The sequence below is a fragment of the Anguilla anguilla genome, chromosome 14 (assembly GCF_013347855.1).
Source record: "Anguilla anguilla isolate fAngAng1 chromosome 14, fAngAng1.pri, whole genome shotgun sequence".
Lineage (NCBI taxonomy): Eukaryota > Metazoa > Chordata > Actinopteri > Anguilliformes > Anguillidae > Anguilla > Anguilla anguilla.
In genome coordinates this window covers 12,419,158-12,440,442 of record NC_049214.1, presented here as the reverse complement: position 1 = coordinate 12,440,442, position 21,285 = coordinate 12,419,158, and the positions used below count along the sequence as shown (strand labels likewise).

At 38.9% G+C, this 21,285-nt stretch overlaps 2 long non-coding RNA genes across 2 annotated transcripts in view; one reads left to right on the top strand and one right to left on the bottom strand.

The window, feature by feature from the left end:
• The window catches only part of LOC118212398, a 190,871-nt gene that overhangs the window by 1,738 nt on the left and 167,848 nt on the right, over positions 1–21,285 (top strand). The gene's annotated exons all lie outside the window — the stretch shown is intronic.
• Positions 20,305–21,285, bottom strand: part of LOC118212397 — a 51,587-nt gene continuing 50,606 nt past the window's right edge. Inside the window, exon 3 of the long non-coding RNA XR_004762211.1 lies at positions 20,305–20,716. This is a non-coding gene — a long non-coding RNA (uncharacterized LOC118212397). The remainder of the gene's footprint in view (positions 20,717–21,285) is intronic.

The following is a 21,285-nucleotide window of genomic DNA, read 5'->3' as shown; positions in this document are numbered from 1 at the left end:
AGTCAACTGCAACATCACGCTGTAATGTACTGTCTCTCTTTCTGGTGTAACTGTTTGGTTTTTTTTTGGTTCCCTGGTCCATGGGCGGGCGGCAGTGTAGTATAATGGGTAAGGAGCTGGTCTTGTAACCTAAAGGTCACAGATTCGATTCCCAGGTAGGACACCTTGAGCATGGTACTTTACCTGTATATATATCCAGCTGTATACTTCCATGCTTGACATTCAATTTCTGAAAGAACTCCACTTCCCAAGTAGCAAGTAAAATCCTGTACAGCTGCCTGTCATCTGGACTCTTACTGAGGAGGCTAATGAGACAGCTGACACATATTTAAGAGGCACAGACGAGGGGTGTTGTGCTGTTGTTGAGGAGTGGAAAGTAGAGAGACAAAGGGAAGTGTACAGTGCTAGTCACAACAAAAGGACTGCTGAATGCGTGTGGGAAAGTAACCAAAGCAGCGCTACACACTTCATGTATTAAAAATTAAACAGTTATTTAGTTCATTAGTTCATGTAGTTTAATAGATTGTGTGTGTTATGCATGGTGGGGAACATATCAGTTTGCACAATGCTGTAATTGTATCGTAAGTTGTGTATTTTCATATTCCATTCATGAAAAGAAACAAGCACTCCCAATATTCACCTTATGTAGCCCTCAGAATATGCGACAGATAAACCGCGCTGGCGCAAAGACCGTTAGACCTCAGCAGGAGGTGGAGAACAAATGACTGCAAACACATCTCTCTTTTCTTTTTATTCCCATGTAGGAGTAAGGAATTGACAACACAAGGTTGAATCATTGACAGATTGCATGCCAGAAATGGAAGTGCATTCCGTTGTTTGCTCTGAGCTCTGATCTGCTATTTCTGAGTTAACATGTCTAAAACTTCTCTGCTTCAAAAGTGATGTACCTGTCCTCCTCTAATCCAGGTGTCAATTCCTCAGTCCTGTCATCTTCATTGTGCTCTTAATTTCTGAAGGACAAATATACTGCTATAGTATAATAATGCCACATGCTGAATATGCTTAGACAAATTGTTACATTTACTTTTGAAATGCTCTTACCAGTGAACATTATACATTGTAAAGCTCTCTCACTGTTCAGATATATTGCATAAGGGCAGTGAAAAATTACTTTATTCTGTGTGCTAAACATGTAACATGTTTCTAACTCAGTTCGTCGTTTGCATTCTTCCCTTTTTGATGACCCTTGAACTTAAACAATGCAGTTTTGTATGGTTTTGCATACCATTATTTATATTAAGTTAACAATAAACATGAAAATACATTTTTTTAATAGTTTAAGCTAAGAAGCACTCATTAACTGCCATTACATCCATGCTGTCATCTGTTTGTTTCACTTGGATCATCAATTTTTTGGGCGTAACTCAGCTGCTCAGTGGTGCATATCAAGTCCTTGTTATAAATCAGCTTATGAGTGTAAAGTAGAAAACAAATGATCAGAATTGGGATCATCCAAGAGGAAAGATAGGGAATCTTGAGCATCGTGCTTTTCAGCCTATAACAATACATTGCATTATATATATCATATAATATATTATATTATATAATAAACATTCACCTTAATAAATAGACGGAAGCTATATTTGTAACCCGTTTTCAGCTTTTCGCCAGTTTTATCTTTCCCATGCACGAGTTAGACTCGATGAGCTGCTCTGGTGGGTTCATATGGTTCCAACCGCCATAATAGCTCATAACTGTCATGCCACATCATCCTCTGCATTCCCTCCACTAACCCTATTTAAAGAGGTTTTTGATAACGCAAAAAAAAGTAAAGCATTAATGATGGTTCATTGTGGTCCTAGAATGTGTGGTCTGGAGAACCCTGCAGTTCCAGACAGTTCAACCACAAGTGTGGTTCTCATAGCAGGTCATAGGTCCGTCACGATAATGGAAGTGATGTGATGTCACTACACAGTATCGCTGGACGTGGGTTGCCTCTTCCTGCGATGCGGGTATCAGTTTGCCCCAGCTGTCTCCTAGCGCTCTACATCATGTGCATATTACAGGATTGATTAGACAATTACTGGAAACAATTACTGCAAACAGAAATTAGATTTTGCTTTGTGAACCTACACCCTGCATTAAAAAAACAAGGGCTTGAAATTGACTTTACTGATTTTTTTTGTATTGCATTAGTCTTCTCTGACTTTCAGGGTGATCACTTTGTAACAAAATTCACAAATACATGCTCCACGAACGAGCCCTTCTGTTGTGCTAGCCTGTACAAAGGTGCTGTTTTCTCTAATCCAGGAAGCCCACAGATGGCAGTGGGGCATGCATGCATAGCTCAGTTAATGGACTGAGTAAACAACAAGATGCTAATTCTCTTACGTTGAAAATAAATTCAATAAAAAGTTAAAAAATAACATGGGCTGTTCTGTACACCAGTTTACCACACTTTATGAGTTTAAGCCCATTTTTTAAAATGACGAGATACCGTTGAACTAACCACTTATAACGTGTTACTGGACTGCTTGTCGCCGGCTGGTTGCTGTTGTGTATGTTGCCATGTTGATAACGCTGAACTTTAATGGCATATTGGGTCACATTGACCCTTCCTGAGAACCTGCCCACCTTTCCTCCCCTTGCACCCCGACCCTCTCCTTCAATGGGGCGTTTTAATGAAGAGGGAGGGGCCCAGCAGGCTTACAGTTTTTTTCTGCGCCACAGCTATCTATTCAGGCAGATGCGGGTTAGGGTAGACCATTGTCTTTCAGGTCGACGGCTCGCCATGCAAGCTTTCCTGAAACCTGAAAATAGTTTTTTTGCTTTCAATGTGACCTGTCTAGCCTCTTCTCAAACATAAATTTGGAGATTTTTTAATTTAGTGTTTTAGAGAAATAATTTCATATTAATTAATTATAATGATTCTTACTGCACAACCTACTGTCCAAGTAAATACATTATGTTTATGCAGCATCATTATGATCATCCCTTTAGACTAGCTGGTATCAAGATTGCGTTGGACGGTGAGTGGTGGGTTACAGATGTATAATGCTGATTTGCATTGCTGTAAATCTGCTTGCTGTAGAAGCATTCACCAGTGTGCTTGACATACACAACCACGAGGCCTTGAATGAATGTCTGGCTTTGTTCTTCGTACTGCAGGCTTTGCATGTCAGACTGGATGCCAGTGTCTTTTACTGCTCACTCATGTAAACCGATCTGTAAATATTGATCAAAACTGACCATTTGTTGTGAATTTCAAATTGTTATGGTGACTCCGAGTGGACCTTTCTGTGAAAGCAAGCCTATTGGACTATTGCATCTGGGAAATTACCACAGCCTATTGACCCATATCTGGAGGTCAGCATGTAGCCCTGCTAGGAACCTACATTACGATTGAGCACTACCAATAAACTCTGCAAGAATACTGAGTGATCACCTATTTTTCTCTCATATCTGAAGGAAAAATAAATATTAAGCTACATTGGAAGACCAGGGTACAAGTGTCTGTAGAAACTGACTAGGAGATTAAAATTCATGCGTCAACCATCACAATAAAATGAAAGCTTGAAAGGACACAAATGCTACAAAGAATCGACTTTTATTGTGAAACTAGTTTTGTCAAGAGGTGTGTAATGGATTGCAGGAAAGCAGGATAAACCCATTTCATTTGTGTTAACTATGTGATAATGGCTTCTCTGTGTCTCTATTGTAATTTCAGAAAGTGTAATTTCTCCACTTTTCCATAATTCGTCCAGTGCAGTCCTTTCAATTTTACATTTTCCTTTAAAATAAATGATTAGCATGGATGTGAATCTTGGCCGTTCAACACAGAATTTTCCATTGGACCACAGATAATTTAATGAGATTTTAATGAAATGCAAGGCAGGCTCTGGTAAATTATTTGTTAGTTGGAAACGCAATCAGAATGGTCATTAAGTCTCTTTAAATGGAGGACTCATGGTGGTTAGGAGAATGTACGTTTGCCTATCGTGTGCGGGAAATATCTTTTATATTTTTTGATAAACAATGGATTTCCCTTTAGTTGAAAATGTCAAATAAAGGTGAGTGAGGATTGTGGCTTATTGGAATGTACAAGGAGGCTTACGTCTGGATGATATTATTATTATTATTATTATTATTATTATTATTACCGTGCCATATCTCAATTATTTATCATTTAAAGACAATATTGGCCAACATTTGAAAAATGTTGTTCGTAATATCCATATGTTATTTTAGTGCTTGTTTGGGTAAGTTTAATTCAGTGAATTTGTGTACAACTGCTAAAAATGTGTAGATTAGTATTTGAAAATATTTCACAAAATATAAGAACATAGAGTATAATATCATTTTTATTGTGTCTGTATATGTGTAGTGATATCTAGTGATATCTGTGCAGGCCTATTATTATTATTAATTTGTTATCTGTTATTTATTTAATGTATTGGTTATTACAAAGGTAGATGAATTGTGTAACTGAATGCGATTCATAAGGAGCAACATGTTTTAGTGGAATTTGTGTTTAGAAATCCATATCCGGCCAAAGGTTACAATTATACTACAAGCCTTTGGTCTTTAAACTTGTGACCCAAGGGGTTAAAATTGTTTCAGTGACATTTGACCTTTGATCCCTCATAAATTTTTCATGAATTTTTGCAGGCCTGTTTTAGATTCTTTTATGTCACCGATGACTGTAAAATTATGTCATTTATTTATTTATTTATTTTTTGGAGGAACATCATTTTGAACTGAAAATTTATAAATGAAATTCTTGTTGCAGAGGTGTTCTCTGAGGAAAATACATTATTTTGTAATTGTTGTAGAGATGTATTTCTGGGCTGATGAATAACACATTAACAATAGAAAAAGCTGCAGTTTTTCATTTTTAGAATAGCACTATCAGATATTTATTCAACATTACAAATAAGTTTCAAAATAAGTTTAGATTTCGCTAGAAGAAGTACAGTATAATATGGAAATAAAAATAGACATTATGACATTCCTTTTCATTGTGTGGTATAAATTATGTTTAATAAAATGCTTAGTAAGTCATTAAAACAAGAAAATTATACATCCTTTATTATCATTATGCTACTGTTAAATGATTTATTTTCTTAAAACCAGTTATGATCTAACAATATATGTTATTTTGATGTGTATTTTGACAGAATATTTGATAAATGTTTGTTGTACAATGCAAGTGATATAGGTCTATATGGTCTTCTTGCCAAGTTAAATTAATTCATAGGTCTGTTTCTAAATTTCAATTAGAAACAGACTTATAATGCCGCTGTTATTATATAGGCTACTTGTCACATACTGTAATAATGTTTTTACATTTTGTAATGTTTAAAAAACAATCCAGAATTTTTTCTTTACTTGGACCTTATTTCACATTGGCTTTGAAAATATTTATGAAATTTCCTTCAAACAATCAAATGGTTTTTCTCTGTGATTATTTTATGACTTGATAATTGATAATAACATTTCTTTATATAATTATATAATTTTTTATATAATTATTTTGTAATGTAAAAGCATTCAGTGTGCCTGTAAAAATAATGATAACACAACATTGTCACCTAGATTGTTTCTCTTGTGTGTTTGTAGTGTCAGTTTTATGCAGAGTAGTCACAAATATCAGCTATCTTGTTCAATTATCGTACTGGATATACTAATAAAATATCTCCAACATTGAATCACTATTCATCAAATTAACAGTGCAATTATTTAAAATGTATCCACATTTCTCTGGAGTTGATTAAACTGTCAATTGTATACCCTTTCAAGCTTATAAAACAGCAGGACATGCTTAGAAATCGCCATCTTTTAAGAGAATTACAGATTGCAGTCCATTTTATTTTGTGACAAAATTCACAGACCTGATTTTGTGCAGGATTTCTGCGATTGCATTTGGACATGTTTGCTACACATATTTTGTGCATTTTTATTTAAAGTCTGAAACGGCCATAGAGAACCGTAGCTTCTGTTTTTGCACACTTAATTTTTTTCCTGCACAAACCAGAGGACAAAGTGTCTTTATCGTTCTAAAACAATCCACTTCAGACTCGCTGAATTACGAGTCTGGAGAGAGTCAACTCTATTGGTAGTTAGCCGGGGCGAGGCATTCATTAGCACCAAGGGTCCTTTCCCCCCCCTCTTCCTGACAAAAAAAGTTTTCAGATTCAAACTGGCGCTGGTATTGGCGGGACTCGGGATGACAACTTACTGAAAGTTCTCAAGGAATCATTTCTGTTTCATGCTCCGTCGGGCCGCTGATTTGAGATCGAGCGTTAGCATAACAAAGCCCCGGAGCCTGTGAACTTGGGGAACCTTTTGACCCGCGCGCTCCCGGGATGAATGGCCCCCAGGCCTGCCTATAGAGATCCTCCACAGCTCCCCTGTTCGTGGCTAAATTCTTAATCAGGGTAATTTAATATAGTTTTCAATATGCCTCATCTCTCATCGGGAAAGCATTCACTGTGTCTCCACACACACACCCCCCCTCCCCCCCCCCCCCCCAAAAAAAAAAGGAAAAAAGAAAGTCTCCCCTATTCATGCGTGCAAGACGGGCAGCTGCAGTCTCTGGCCTCCTCAATTGAAATGTACGAATATCAACAACACCGAGGAGGGCCTGTAGAAAAGCGAGAGGCTGGCAGTTGAACCGGCCCTCGGTCTGTCCTCCAACTTGAACGTGAAAACCTCTCAGCCATGTCTAACTCTCAGAATGGAACAGTCTGAACTTGGCGGGGACAAATTGCAGCAGCGGCTGTCGGCTGCATATTAACCACTTCTCTTCTGTTTTTATTTGGACAAACAAATTCAGACTAACACAAATTAATTTTGTACGCACACACACACACACACACACACTCTCACACTCTCTCTCTCTCACACACACACACGCACTCTCTCTCTCACACACACACACACGCACTCTCTCTCTCACACACACAAACACACACACGCACACACATACATACTTCAGTGAGTGAGAAATTCTACTCTATTTTTCTTATGCTGGCCCTGCTTACACTTTCGTACAATCACCTTCAGAAAAAGCGTCACGTTTGTGTGGCGAAGAATAAAAGCTTCTCCGATGTAAAAATGCACCACTCCCTCCCCCATTCCCAAAGTATTAGCTAATGTCAGTTGTATACATGGACCAGAGTGTTTCTCTCTGCATCTGTCAAAGCCTTTGTGCAGAATTTTGCTTTAATTGTTTCTTCTACCGTCACTCCTCGCTGTTCCTTGCCAGCTAGCTGGGCGGACAGGCTTTTTTTTCATCTGACCCTGTGTGAGTTCTGTTTTCATGTAGTCTCAGCTGTAAGATTCTGTAGGATTCCAAATAATATCACGTGTGTATGAAAGTATGCCAGAACACGAAGATTACTAGTTCTTCTGTATTGACAATACAAAATGGCCAACACCTTTTAAATGGGAAATGTTAGGAAATGTGATAATTACAATAAGCATTGATCAAAACCTGGTTTGTTAGAAATTGAGCACTTTATTTCTGTCTAACAATCACTGTTGTAGGCAAACATTATATAATATAAAACCAAATGTGCAGTAGAACACATATATTGAAACATATATTGGTGCAATTTTATTTGCTGATTCTACAGTGGTCGAAAATTGAGTTTAGCTTTTAACTTAACCTAAAATCTTATTTGAGCCTAACAACCTTATCAGTACATCTGCACATATTTTAACTAGATTTACAGCAAGTAAATTATTTGATGTATTTGTGATAGTGATATAAACTTTCACCTTGTCTAATTTGTCATGCTTTCATAAAACATAAATCCCCTTGCTAACAGTAGCACTCCTTATTAGAATTATGAACAACCACAGTTGAAATAGTATACCTTCACATGTCTTTTTCATCCATCATAGCATTTTCTAAATAGTGTAGACGGTAGACATTTAGAGCTTTTAAAACTACATTTTCTACACGCATTAATCTTTAACTGATTTGAAAATGAATTTCTATAGATAAAATATGTAATGATTATCTTAGCTTTAATTAGATGGTTATAGTGTGGCAGACTAATGTGTGCACCATATTATTTAATAATGTTAATGTGAAATTCTGTATAACCCTATATTAACCAACCTATTTGCCACAACTTGTCTTGTCTACATCTGGCAGAAAGTTCCTGATATGTATCTTGTCTTAGAGTTCTGAAGTAATACAGTGTGGAATGTTTTTTTTTATTTATGCCTTATACAGTTACCTATTGCTTTCATGATTTTATTGACTTTTTCAATGAACTTGTCTTCTTTTGACAAAAATTTAAATAATGTTCTATGCACTTAATATCACAAAGAAATCTGTCAAATCATGCCTCTTAAAGATGGATATACTGTGTCTCACACAACTGCAGGTTTTCGCCTGTTAATGGAAAAAGCAGCAGTGATTTGGTTTCCTGCTGGTAGTTTTAATGTGATTAAAATATTCTGAAAATGGTGCATGCTCCATTGCCTGCTGCAGGTGAGGTCTAGCTGCACAGTAGAAATGTGAAATGTGTAAGGAGGCTAACGCAAGCTGCAGTGGGTCAAGCCTTACTTTGGCCTGTCTGACCGAGCTGTTCTGACTTGGGAAGGCGTGTACCATCCGGACGGTGATGTTTCCATGAGGAGCCGGAAGCTGCATTTCTCTCCAAACCCGGTCGCCGTGATTCCCCTACGCCGTAGTATTGTCCCAGGGCAAATGTTTACGAAATACGTGACTCAGTCCTCTTCCCGGTGTTCCAGGAAATAGTGTGGTCTCTAGAGACCCTCTTAGGTCATGAGTGAAATATTGATGGTCTTTGTACAGTGTAACCCTGTGCTGTGTAACCATGGAATGCGTATTGCAGTGAGCGTTTTGCCCACAAGCCCCTTTTGGGCAGTGATGTCATTGCCATAATGTGCAGTCCACGTTTTGCGTAAATGGAAACATAATTTCAGGACATAATGTAATGTACCCTTGTGTGTAAAATGTGTACAGTATTTAACAGCAGGGAGTGTTATGGAGGAACAGCTTGCAGGAGGCAGGCAGGTGCTTAACAGATGGGCAGTTGGTCTGGCCAGCTGCTTTAGTGAAGGTATGCAGTAGAACCTGTCATTGAAGATGTTATGGTTAGAGTGAAAACTGTTGAGATGTCACAGTTTTCTGTAGGAAAATAAATGTCCGGATTACTGCTTTAAGTTTGAGGAAGTACATGGAGGGATTGATGGATGAATAGATGATAGCTAGGTGAAATTGGCATGGCACTTTATCTGGTAGATTTTAAACCTTTAGATACTGGTAAATCACTGACAGTTTTAAAAGAAGCTTTTATCAACTAATATTCAGAGAAAGAAAAATTATAGTTTGTACATTTTGGTTAGTCAGGGATCTGTAAGAACTTTAAAAATTTACTGGCATCTAAGGGGTTGGATAATTTGAAATAAGGACGGTCAGATTGATAAAGTAATAGGCAGACAGACAGACAAGCTTCCATCTTCAAATGAACCAGTATTATCGTGACTGTACCCCCATGGCTTTCATACTTTCATACTTTCATACAGATTTACGCAGAAACTTCGGAATGACTCTGTTGTCTCCACATTGGCTTTTTGTTGTTTTGATGCTTTTTATTAATCTGCTTTCGTCAGAGAGAGTTTTTCCAAATCTGAAGTAGCGATAAAATTGTCAGACCATCAGACACCATGGAAGGGGAATGAAAAGTGCATAAGACAATTCCCCTGTGCCCTTCAGCCTGCTTTTTTGCCCGTCGAGGCACCAGCCTGCAAAGTACACAATGCCAATGACTCGGTGACTGTTTACCTGTGTAGCGGTGCAGTGGAACAGGCAGGCGGTCTCAGGCCTGCGTTACTGAGGCAGAGATGGCTGCAGTCAGCTGTCTGCTCAGCTGTTCTCTGCTGTGGTTCAGGGACGTTTTTTTGAAGGAGAGCTGTTCTCCGGCTCAGCCGAAGTTTCTCACACTCGTATTTGCATGTAAGGTTGCCGGTGTCGGATTCGTGTGACACCGCCAGAGAGCACTGGGGGTGCGGCCCCGTGCTCCCTCGGGGGTCATTGAATACGAGTGGTCTCTTCCTGTCTCGTCCGCTAATGGCCATCTAATAAGACTGTCTCGCACCTGTCCGAAAACCACAATGCCCCTCCAGCCAATTATTCATTACTAAGTCACAATATACCCCCCCCCCCACACACACACACACACACATACACACACACACACACGCACGCACAAACAGACACATACACACACACACGCACGCACGCGCACACACACTCACACACACTCAAAGTTGACGGAGTTGATTTGTGGTGGTTGCTGTGTGCTACGCTGTAATTCACCGCTCTGGAAGGAGGTAATTGGTGTATAGCTCAGTGTTTTGCTCCATTATTTCCAATGTGACATGGTGTCTGACTCACAATGGGGATGCAACAAAAAAGTTATATTAGTGCTCATGTGAATATCAACCTAACCAACGTACACGCATAAACACAATATTTGCAGTTCATTGTTTACAAAATATGGATCCAATTGAATTTTACATTCTTGTTGTTTTATGTTCCTAATTTGTTCATCGGGATATGTATCTTGCCATTCTTACATCTATAAAAAAAATAAGAATGTATTTAAGGGGTCACAATTTAATTCAATCAAAGCTAAATTATGTTAAACATTGCATTTTGGAAATAGGTCTCATCAGCATTTGTGATGAACAGTGAAACATTTTTATACAGAACGTTGTTAGATGGAACATTAAAATGGTATAAAAACACGTCATTAAAATTCATTTTATTCGTTAGTTATTCCTCATTATATCATAAACATGGTTTCAGGCAATTTGGAGTGAGTTATTTTTAAGTTTTATTATGTTCTGCAAAACATCACATTCACTCTGGGGGTTGCTGTGTCTTAGAGTGACAATTGCCTGGGATTTGGCTGTGGAATGAGGGGAGGCCGCAGACACCAGAACAATTGCATTATGGCCCCCTTGGGAATACCAGCTTCACATTTGGGTAGAGTGACAGCGTCTAGACGGTCCCCTTTGGAGGCATGGGCGCTCCCGGTCCGCTGGCTCGTCCCGTCTGAATGGACGCACTTGACCCGGGCTTGGACATCTCTGGGCCCCGCTCGTGTCCGAGCCATGGGGGTCAGGGAGGGTCTGACCCAGGCCTGGCCCAGGCCCGGGGCCATGGGGCAGGGTCCCGCAGAGCTCTGTCCTTGGCGCCCACGTCGCATTCATTCATTCATTTTTCATGCGCAGACCTCTTCAGTGTCTGTCACAGATAGAATGCCCCTCCCCCACCCATATTCTGATACCTCCTTTTTGATCAGTGCTGTGAATTAAAAATAAAAACATGGGGGGAAAAAAAACAATTAATGTGTTTCTTGGAATAATTAAGTGTTACACCACAGGCTAAAGCTTTTACCAATCTGCCATCATGCCCACAGTTTGAAGAGCATATTGCTTCTTATTTGTAGCCTATGGTGTTAAGGATTGCATAGTGTTGAAGATGGTTTTACAAGTGGAAGACGGTCTGGAATTGAATCCTGATATTCACAGTGGGCTCCACAGATAAGCAAATCGATCAGATTTGCAATCAGAGCTATTTTGTAAGTATTACTTTGGGACTATTTGATTTAATTGCCTTGATAAAAAACAACGTAAGTATGAACTGATGGCTGGAACTGCACGGCACACGTGTGCTTCAGTGAAATTCATTTGCCACTTAAAATAAAACCCACCTTTCAATTAATTAACTTCTACCATAAATGCTATTTTAAAAAGCCGTCATTTTGTAAGAATTAAGAATTTTATCTAACTTATTTTCTTTTATTTATTTTCCCATTGAAAAGATGTTTGTGTTTATGCCATGTCACCATGCCAACATTTTTTGATACCCCAGGGCTTCCAAACTATAATTTCTTGATATCAAAAATGCCTTAATATTTTTAATTTTTTCTTTGTTTTTTAATAGCTTGGGTGGAATTGCTGAACTGTTTTTATTTTAGCCATGAAGCAAGTCAAGTGATCATTTACACCATGAGGCATTTTAGTGCTTTGCATTATGAGAAAACATACATCTTGAGACACATTTACAGATTTTATGTTACTTATACAGTGCTACTGTACATTTGTTGTTATTATTCAAGTTCAATAATTTGGGGAAATTAGCTGTGTGTATGTGGAAATTAATGTATACTATAGCCTACTTCCTCTCTGGATCACGATTGCCCAGCAACAGAGATTAATTACTGTACATTTAAGAAAATCACTGCTGTGAAAAGATAACCAATAGGCCTATCTTACATTTATTTTTCAGCCATCTTTGCAGAAGCATAAAATGTCTTTAAAGGTTATAAAGCATACAAAATAAACACCTGCTTGGCAAAAAAAGTTATATTTGTGTAATCAGAGTGCTAGATTAAAAATTTTAAAAAGGAATTGCTGGATGTGAGGTTGGAAGCCATAAAACCAATCAACTGTCACTTAGAAGATGAGTGACCGAAAATTTGATCCCCCCAAACCTCACCCCATTTTTGTGACATATTTAAGCTGCTTTTCACATCAGTGTAGGGGTCAGTTCCACTTTAATACAGTTGATTCTGGAAACGCATTGAAATCCTCATAAAACATTATTTAAATTTTCCCCAGTAATAGTTTTATTGGATTTTATTAATTGAATGTGAATTCATTTCCTGAATCAACGGAATTTAAATGGAATTGACCCCAATTCACGTAATTTCATGTAACCATTCTAAGTAACTGAAAAAATTGCTGTGTTGCCTTTCACAACGTTTTGAATGATGGTCCTTTTTACATTTGCATGAAGATTTAGATTGTACGTGACACAACTTATTTTTATGGTTCAAAAATCCAAAACCCATCACCCGACTGGACTCATTTGGCATTAAAGCAATGGATTTTGAAATCGGAAAGGATGCTGCTGCCTGGCGGTGCTTGGATTCGTTTGCACCGCACTGTACATGGGGTCTCGCATGTGGGGACAATTGTGAATGCAGCTTCCATGTGACCCCCCTTTTTTTTTTTTTTTTTGCACTATTAAATCATACGCATGCGTGAAAATCTGGATATGCGCTGTTTAGAGCGAAATTTGTGCATCCGCACGGTTGATGAATGAGACCTCTGCTGTATAAGTGAATCATTTGTAAAATGAAGGCTCAGTGAGCCTTCTTCCAGATAAGAGCAGCCGTCAAGCAAATATATAATTTACGGGAAGTCTGTGTGTAGTGATCGCAAATCGCTACAAATACCAGAGGGGAAAAAAAGCCAATGTTTTCACTCTGTTGGTGTAATGGTCTTACCACTCACTCCTGCCAACCCAGATATGATGTAGGTTTTGTGCTGCAGGGTACATACTAATTGAAAGGCAGAAAGTATTCCACTTGTTTAAGCCGTGGAGCTGGGGGGCCCCGAGACGCACAGATGCGAAACCGATAAGAGTCAGAGAGGCAAGGGCATCCCAAGCCCCGTACCCCTCCGAGAATATCAGGAGGCCATGCTGCATGCCTGCTCAGTCTTCACATTTTATAACATCAAGGCAATGCTGGGGGGGTCAGGCTTTTATTGTGTGTTTACATATATATATATATATATATATATATATATATATATTTGTACACACACACACAGACACACACACACAAACAAGCCTGAGCGTACGCACACACACACACGCACACGCACACATAAACGCACAAACGCAACTCCAAACAAGGCATGTCAGGTCAGCCAGCTATTCACTTGGTATTTGAACATCCACCCTTAAAAAACCAAAATAAAAAAATAAAAAAACTTCTGGATACCTTTTGGATTTTATTCCCCTGTACTCGGTTTAGACAATATCCTGGTGATTGTATGCCCCAGGCCCCCAGAATGCTTTGATTCCAAAATTCAAAATTTTTGTTCCTCCTTTACAGAACAAAATTAAATGTATAGTTCATAATATCCCTAGCCTCTGTGGTGAGACGTGTAGCACAGCTCATAGGGCAGTCAGCTGCCAAACCCATATATGAATCTTACTGTATGGTGGGGGGTCGGTTCCTCGCGTGACACTTTCTGACCCTTCCCCCGCTGTAACCCTCTATGGTTTCTGTATAAAGTTTGATAATACAAATAAGAGGGTGGACTGCTGCTGCTGCTTCTTTTAAAGAGTGGAATCCTCTGCCGCTGTCTTCAGAGAGAGACCCCCTGACTGTTTGGGGTGACTCGGGGCAAGAGTGCGGTTTATTCCAGGTAGTGCAGTGGACAGTGAGCGCACGTGTCCTTCGGTGGGCCTGCCACCACTGTGAAACTCTCAGGCTCAGATTACACAGTGAGGCGTGGAGTCTGCTTTATTTGTGGATGTATTACGTACTGCTCCAACTCAATATGAAAGAGAGGGCTCTTTAATTCTACTTATCAGATTCATTGCTTTTCCTTCTAAAACTAAGGTCTTTTACTGCATTACATGCGCACTTCAGCAAAGTTCACCACAGCCGATGGTGCCAAGCTCAACTTCCACTGTCATTGAATCACTTACAGCGCTTTCCATAGGGTTTCTTATGTTACAGAGATGGCCCTCTGCAATGGCAAGCTCTAAATGAAATGAGCTAATAATGTAGAGCTCCTTTGCACAGTGGATGTGAACGCTACACAGTGTGGGGAGGCAGTCTCACATCGGCCTCCACAGAGGTGTAGTGTGCACTCGGCTGATACAGTGATTGTTCTATTGTACACTTCTTTTGTGAGGCCATTTAGCTCCAGAATGTTCATCACACATTGGCTAAGGTGGAGAGGTAACAATATATCCAAATTAACTGGCGAATAGTCAAATGGCTGGAATGACATACAGAGTCATGCGATCTTGGCAGACTACAGTAAATGCCTTTGGCTTTTGTAAGACATCCTCTACAGCAGTGCATCAACTGTGGGCTAGGTCCTACCATGGGAGGATTTGAGGTTGGTGACAAATAGTGGTGGCACATGGAAAAACTTACATTGCAAACTATATTACTTTACACTGTAATCACATTCTCACTATTAATCACTGCACCTGGCCACATTTTAATGAGGGCTGGATCATGGAAAATGAATTTGTTCCCACATGCTCATAGTTTGGGAAGCACTGTCGTGCAGCAATCCATAAGTTTACTAGGGCATTATTTTCCTATTTTGTCCAGATGGAAGACCTGCTGAGTTTCATTAGGAAGAAGGAGAAGAAAGACAATATGGCTACTAGAGCACACCAGTGAATTCAGAGGCACTATGTAATGTAAACAGACATACACGCATTATTAATTCCTAATAAACCCAATACATTTTCTAGCCAATTGTTGATGCTTTATTCAAGCTTTAGAAATACAGGAATATCTATATAAAATTAGCAGGAAGCTGAATGGAGGGTTTTAAGTTCCAAAATTATACATTATAATAATGCCCTACAGTGATATTTTAATATTAGAAAATAATATTTCATATACTGTAATGACAGGTCATTCCTGTCCAGTGAGAAGAGTTGTATCCAGTAAAAAGTAAATATATTCACATTTATTTTGAACACAGCACAAAAGCTAAACATGTTATTTTATATACCAAATCAGGATTCATTCTGAATACAATTGTATATATTTTTACGCCAAAAAAACTGTAATGCTCGAGTATCGCATCTCATCTGAATAATTGTCTTTTAGGACCATACAGTCCGACTCATCAAGAGCAATCACAATTTAAAGGCTCTGAGGTGTGCAAAAAAAGTCTATTCACTGAGCGTATACAAAGGAAAACACACAGCAGTCACTAAGCTACCTCTTTCAGTACTTTAGTGGCAGTGCTCAAACCTTTTTAGAGGAGATGTTATCAGTCATTCAGATCCACCGGTCTAAATTAAAGATAAAAATGTCTTTTTCTTTCATGTTTTCTCTCCTGATATAATTATTTAATCAGCCAATCCATTTAAGTGATCTAACATTTTAGCTACATTCCTTCATAAGCAAATTAAAACTGCTGGAGAATGTTCTTGTGCTTGTTTGACTGTTGTTCTGTGGTCTAATCTGTTAGTGAACCAGCTCTGGTGTATACAGCTAATTATCTGACTGAGCCAGGGTAATAGTTAGCAAAAATATATGTGTATACCCACCGGCCCCACAGGACTGGGCTAGTAAATGGTAAATGGACTGCATTTATATAGCGCTTTTATCCAAAGCGCTTTACAATTGATGCCTCTCATTCGCCAGAGCAGTTAGGGGTTAGGGGTTAGGTGTCTTGCTCAAGGACACTTCGACACGCCCAGGGCGGGGTTTGAACCAGCAACCCTCCAACTGCCAGACAATCGGTCTTACCTCCTGAGCTATGTCGCTAGTGTATTGTGCCCGTGCTCTGTTAGATCAACACCACAGAAATCTTCCATTGATGTTCTTGGGAATGAACAATAAAGAATGTACTTGCTCCCACAGCTATGTGTAGTGGTCTGGACTCAAGTGGACTTACCTTACCCGATTAGTGACAATGCTGTGTAAAACTTATCTATAAAACTTCTCTTGGATTTTCTGGCTGATTATCATGGAGAAGTGAAGGTTTTAAGCCCAAATTTAGGAAAAAGCATTTATACATAAATTGCAACCATTTGTTTCGTGCAAAAAATAGTATGCGTCATTTTCAAAGGACAATCCATTCCAAGTGTCAGTCCTAATTCATAATGTTTTACTCAAAATACCTCATATTTCTTGTTTGTAACATTCAGTTTCCAGGAGAAATGTTCAGTATTTGCCTCCATGGGAACCTTATATGAGAGAATGTCCACACATGTCCAATGAAATAAGATTTTACTATCCCTTTTGCTATTTAACTTTCTACAAAATAATAGTTTCTAAATGAGATGCCACTCACTGACTTCACCAAGGCTATATATATTGGGCTAAAAGCACTATTTTTCTGTGTCAACATCAAAGTGCAGGCATTTATTTTGCAGACTGGTTATTGTGAATCAATCCTAAGTGATTTCGCACCAGAAGCCTTGCTTTCAGTAGTAGCCAGTGCCTTCACTTCAATTCGTTTTTTTTTCCCCCACATAAAGACGCAGTGAGGAGCACTCTATATAGTTCTGTGGTCCACTTTAAATGTGTTCTGGCCATAAGCTAAAATGCTCTATATAGGGTAAAATATCTTGTTATAAATGCAACTGACATCAATCACAGGACTTTAGAAAAAATGTAATGAACATGTTTTTTGTTTGTTTTTTTTCAAGTTTCGATGGACTTTTCAGAGTGACCCATTTCTCATTAGTAAGGAAACTGTACTGCTAATACAGTTAACCACTGATTTAATTTTAGGAGTCAAATGGTCTGCATGCATGCATCAGTTGATCTTTGCAATATCTGTAGTTACTCAAGGGTAAAGATAAATCATTTGTGAAGTAGTGTGTGTGTGTGTGCGCGCGTGCATGCGTGCGTGCCTGTGTGTGCCTGCATGCGCGTAAGCCAAATGATAATAGTGGTGCATTTAAGTATTTATATTCACAAGACTCTTCTGTCAAATGAAAAAAAGAAACCTTTAAATTGTTCTTCCAGTAAATGTGCTCACCGGTGTTCCCAGGTTGTCAAACTATTTGAAAATTCAGTGACATTTCAGGCCATCAAAGTCAAACTGCCCTACATTTTTAACATTAAAATTGGCAGCTTCGAAAAAACACACTGGAAAAAAATAAAATTTGTAAGTGGCTAACCCGTGTCATCAAATATAGTGACTATTGTTAACAGAAGTGGCTATAGCAAATGACAGCTCTGGATTCTGAAGCACCTGTTCTTCAAAAAATGATACTCCTCTCATTTCTGTCCCTGTTTCTATTTAGTTGTGTGAAATTCTGGAGTTCTGGGAATAGAAGCTTTTCTTCATCAATGGCAGAGTTCTGTGAATGTTAGTCTGTACATGTACGCGCACGTTATAATGTTAAATATGTAAACACCCTGCCATTCTTTTTTACTGTTGACAGAGAATCTTTGACCTCTTTGATGCATGTAGCAGTGCTGAGGACAGAGTGCTTGTGAAACATTACAGAAAAAAAGAAAAATAAATCTTTACTGAAATATGAAGCGTAGAGTTAATGCTCATAATAATATTGTACTGCAATAGTGGTTATACAATTATACGCTTAAAAAAATATATACTTACAAATGTTTTAAATTTTACTGTTACCTCATCTTTTTATCTTCAAGCTATGCTTAAATGTAGCTATGGAAGCATGTTTCCACCACAGGAAAAAAAAAAGTTTTGCTTAATTGCCACTATTTCTCACAATTGTGACTTTATTTCTAGGAATTCTGCCTTTATTTCTTGCAATTCTAACGTGGACAGAGGTAAACTGCAGTGTACCTCTCGTCCGGTTTCACATAACTTTAATTACAAAAGTGGTGCCAACAACACGAACATGCTCCTTCTTAAAAGGAAATACTAGCTAATATCTGAACGAAACACTTCAGGACTGAAGGGAAATGGGCTCATTGGAAACATCCGAAACATATTGCATGAGCCCCTTTGTGGCTAGCTATGCTACGCTACCATCTACAACACATGCACAAGCTTTAATAAGCATTAGCTATAACACTTAGCTAGCGATCGGTTGCTAGGCAGCTCTGCGAGCCACCGCTACATACTGTATTGTCTTTGATATTGTCTGTTAGCTGAATGGGGTGACAAACTTAATATTTTTATTTTGATCTTCTGACCAGTGTTCTGCGCCCAGAAGTGCTGATTTCAGGCTGGAATCAGCATAGATCCAGCCCGGAGTCACTTGCTATCAGGGTAGCCTGCTTAAAGTATGAAGGTGAACAAGACATGTCGTGACACTCTTCTCTAGCTAGCTAATGCATTTAAGCTTCGTTCACAATCCCTTTCTATACCTAAAAAAGATACCTAGCGCTTGCTATAACATGCAAGTAGGCAATGTGTACCTCAAAGGCTAACTCAATTCAGCCAAGCTAGCACCAGGAACAAGTTAGCCAAGCTGCTCTTCATTTAAAATTGCTCAATGTATCAGCTAACATATAGTTAGAGTTTGCTGCAGCAAACAACTCTGCCTACAACTTCACTACGCGTCATTACTAGAGAGGCTAGTACAGGAAACTTTAAATGAGGAACGCCTCACCTGACTTGTCTCTGGTGCCAGATGTTTGGTTCACTTTCATATTTTAAGTAGGCTACAACCCAGATAGCAAGCGACTCCAGACTGGATCTGAGAATTGCGAGAAAAAAAGTCTAAATTGCGAGGAAAAAATGCAGAATTTTCTGTGGTGGAAACAGCTTCCAATGTCTTAAATGAGCACGCAAGCAAAAAAAAAAAAAAGAAATGACTGTCAGTCTACTTCATGCAGACTCCTGTCTGGCTCACCTGTCACACTATGCTGTTACTGGGGGGGGAAAAAAGAACTATTTTGTGTCAACATCCAAGGTGTCATGGCAAGCAGGTCAGCTTGTCCCAAGTCTCTTCCTGATCCAATAAATAACTCTGACCGCAGTTTGCTCTTGCAGTCTTAGAGCGGGGATGAAACGCGAACATGATCCTTGCGGTCTCATCACTGTCACCCTTGCCCTGGCCATGATACCAGCCGTGTAACTGCACGAAAAGTGACGATGGCGGGAATTGAGTGGGATACTTAGATGTGACACGCGAGAGAGCTTTCCTGCAGACAGGGGTGAGGTAAATGGTGGGAAAAGTATAAGGGCAAAATGAGCTTTCGCAGAAGATGGCTAAAGATGACCAGAGAGTGCCCATAAAGCCTGTGTGATAAACGAAAGAGGTGTGCTATTCAGCTGGATGCTGGGTGAAGTGTTGTTGATAATATGGTATGATATTACATTCGGAATGCCTGGAAGTTACCCCAAAAAACTGCCTTGAACAGTTGGGCTATAGTGCAAAATAGGACTAATTGTTAAAAGAACATTGTGATGATTATAATGAATGTTTAATTACATGAGCTTAGGCATACTGTGGCTAAAGCAAGAAACACTGAAAGTAATTTCAGAAAGGAACCTGTTGTCCTCCAGGTAAACCACTCCAAAGTACCGGTTAATGACCCCACCATTCACAGTGCTCATAAGCAGGGCATTAACGGCCATATCTAAATATTTGTTTTAGTGTAGGTGTTTTGATTGACCAAGAGTATTTCTGTGTGATGACGGATATTTTTGATTCTTCCAGAAGTTTCTTGAAGTTTATAACAAGAAAACAAAGTTCAAGTAACTTCAAAGCAGCTGTCCCTTTAAAAGTTGTTCATAGGCTTAATCATGGTGGCAGTTTCAGCAATCAGATAAAATACATCAACCACAAGGTTAATTTTAAATAAACAAATACTTTATTGAATAAATATATTGTACATGTGACTCCTGACAATGAACAATGAAAAATATAAATTGATACAGATACTAAGTCCAGTAAATATAGACCTACTTGTAGCTCTCCTTGGCAAACGTTATTTGGAGACATAATTGGTAAAAAGCAATTAATGAATTATTATTCACTGTTAAACTGATCAAATTGATACATTTTGATAAAATCAGATAATGCCAATTTTCATTTTGCATCATTCCAAAGAAAACTGGACGTTTTCCCGCTTAAATCAACCATAAGAGGACAGGTGTGAAACGACACCAGGCTGTCGCTAGACGGCGTGAAAACTGTGCCATCGCCTTCTTCAGCTGGTAAGATTGCTCCCTCCAAGGTTCCTCTTACAGGGGCCCTCACCTGAAAGAGAGGGGTAGAGATTTAGTCAGCGCAGCCGAGAGAGGCAGGCATACACGTTTTAGGGGTCATGTGGGGTTTGCTTTGGTTTGCTGAAAAACGGCTGTATCGACTGCCTGTCATACGGAGGCAGCTCACTTCAGCAATATTTCACATGAAAACAGTGGTCTGGGTGCCATGATTTGTTCTTAACTTTGCCTTAAAAATAGATGTGGTTGTTACTTGCATATGAGGTGTTTTATTTATACAGTATATGGAAAGATGCATTCCTTCCACTACATTCAACTTGGAGGCATTTCTTACAAGCATATTCCAAAAGCATTAATTCCAGCATCGATGGTGCTTTTGCACCTAAAAACACAATAACCAATATGCATGATAAAAGACATTCTCCATATTTCGTAGTGACCACCAGTAGTGTTCTTTTGGTGATTTGACATTATTTATTAAATTAGTTTATCATGAAATCATTCACCTGAATAATCTAGTAGAGTAGAGTGCATTACAGTCTGAGCATGTGTATGCATGCCATGGGATTGTGTTTCCTGAAGTGATAGAGACTGATGACAAGA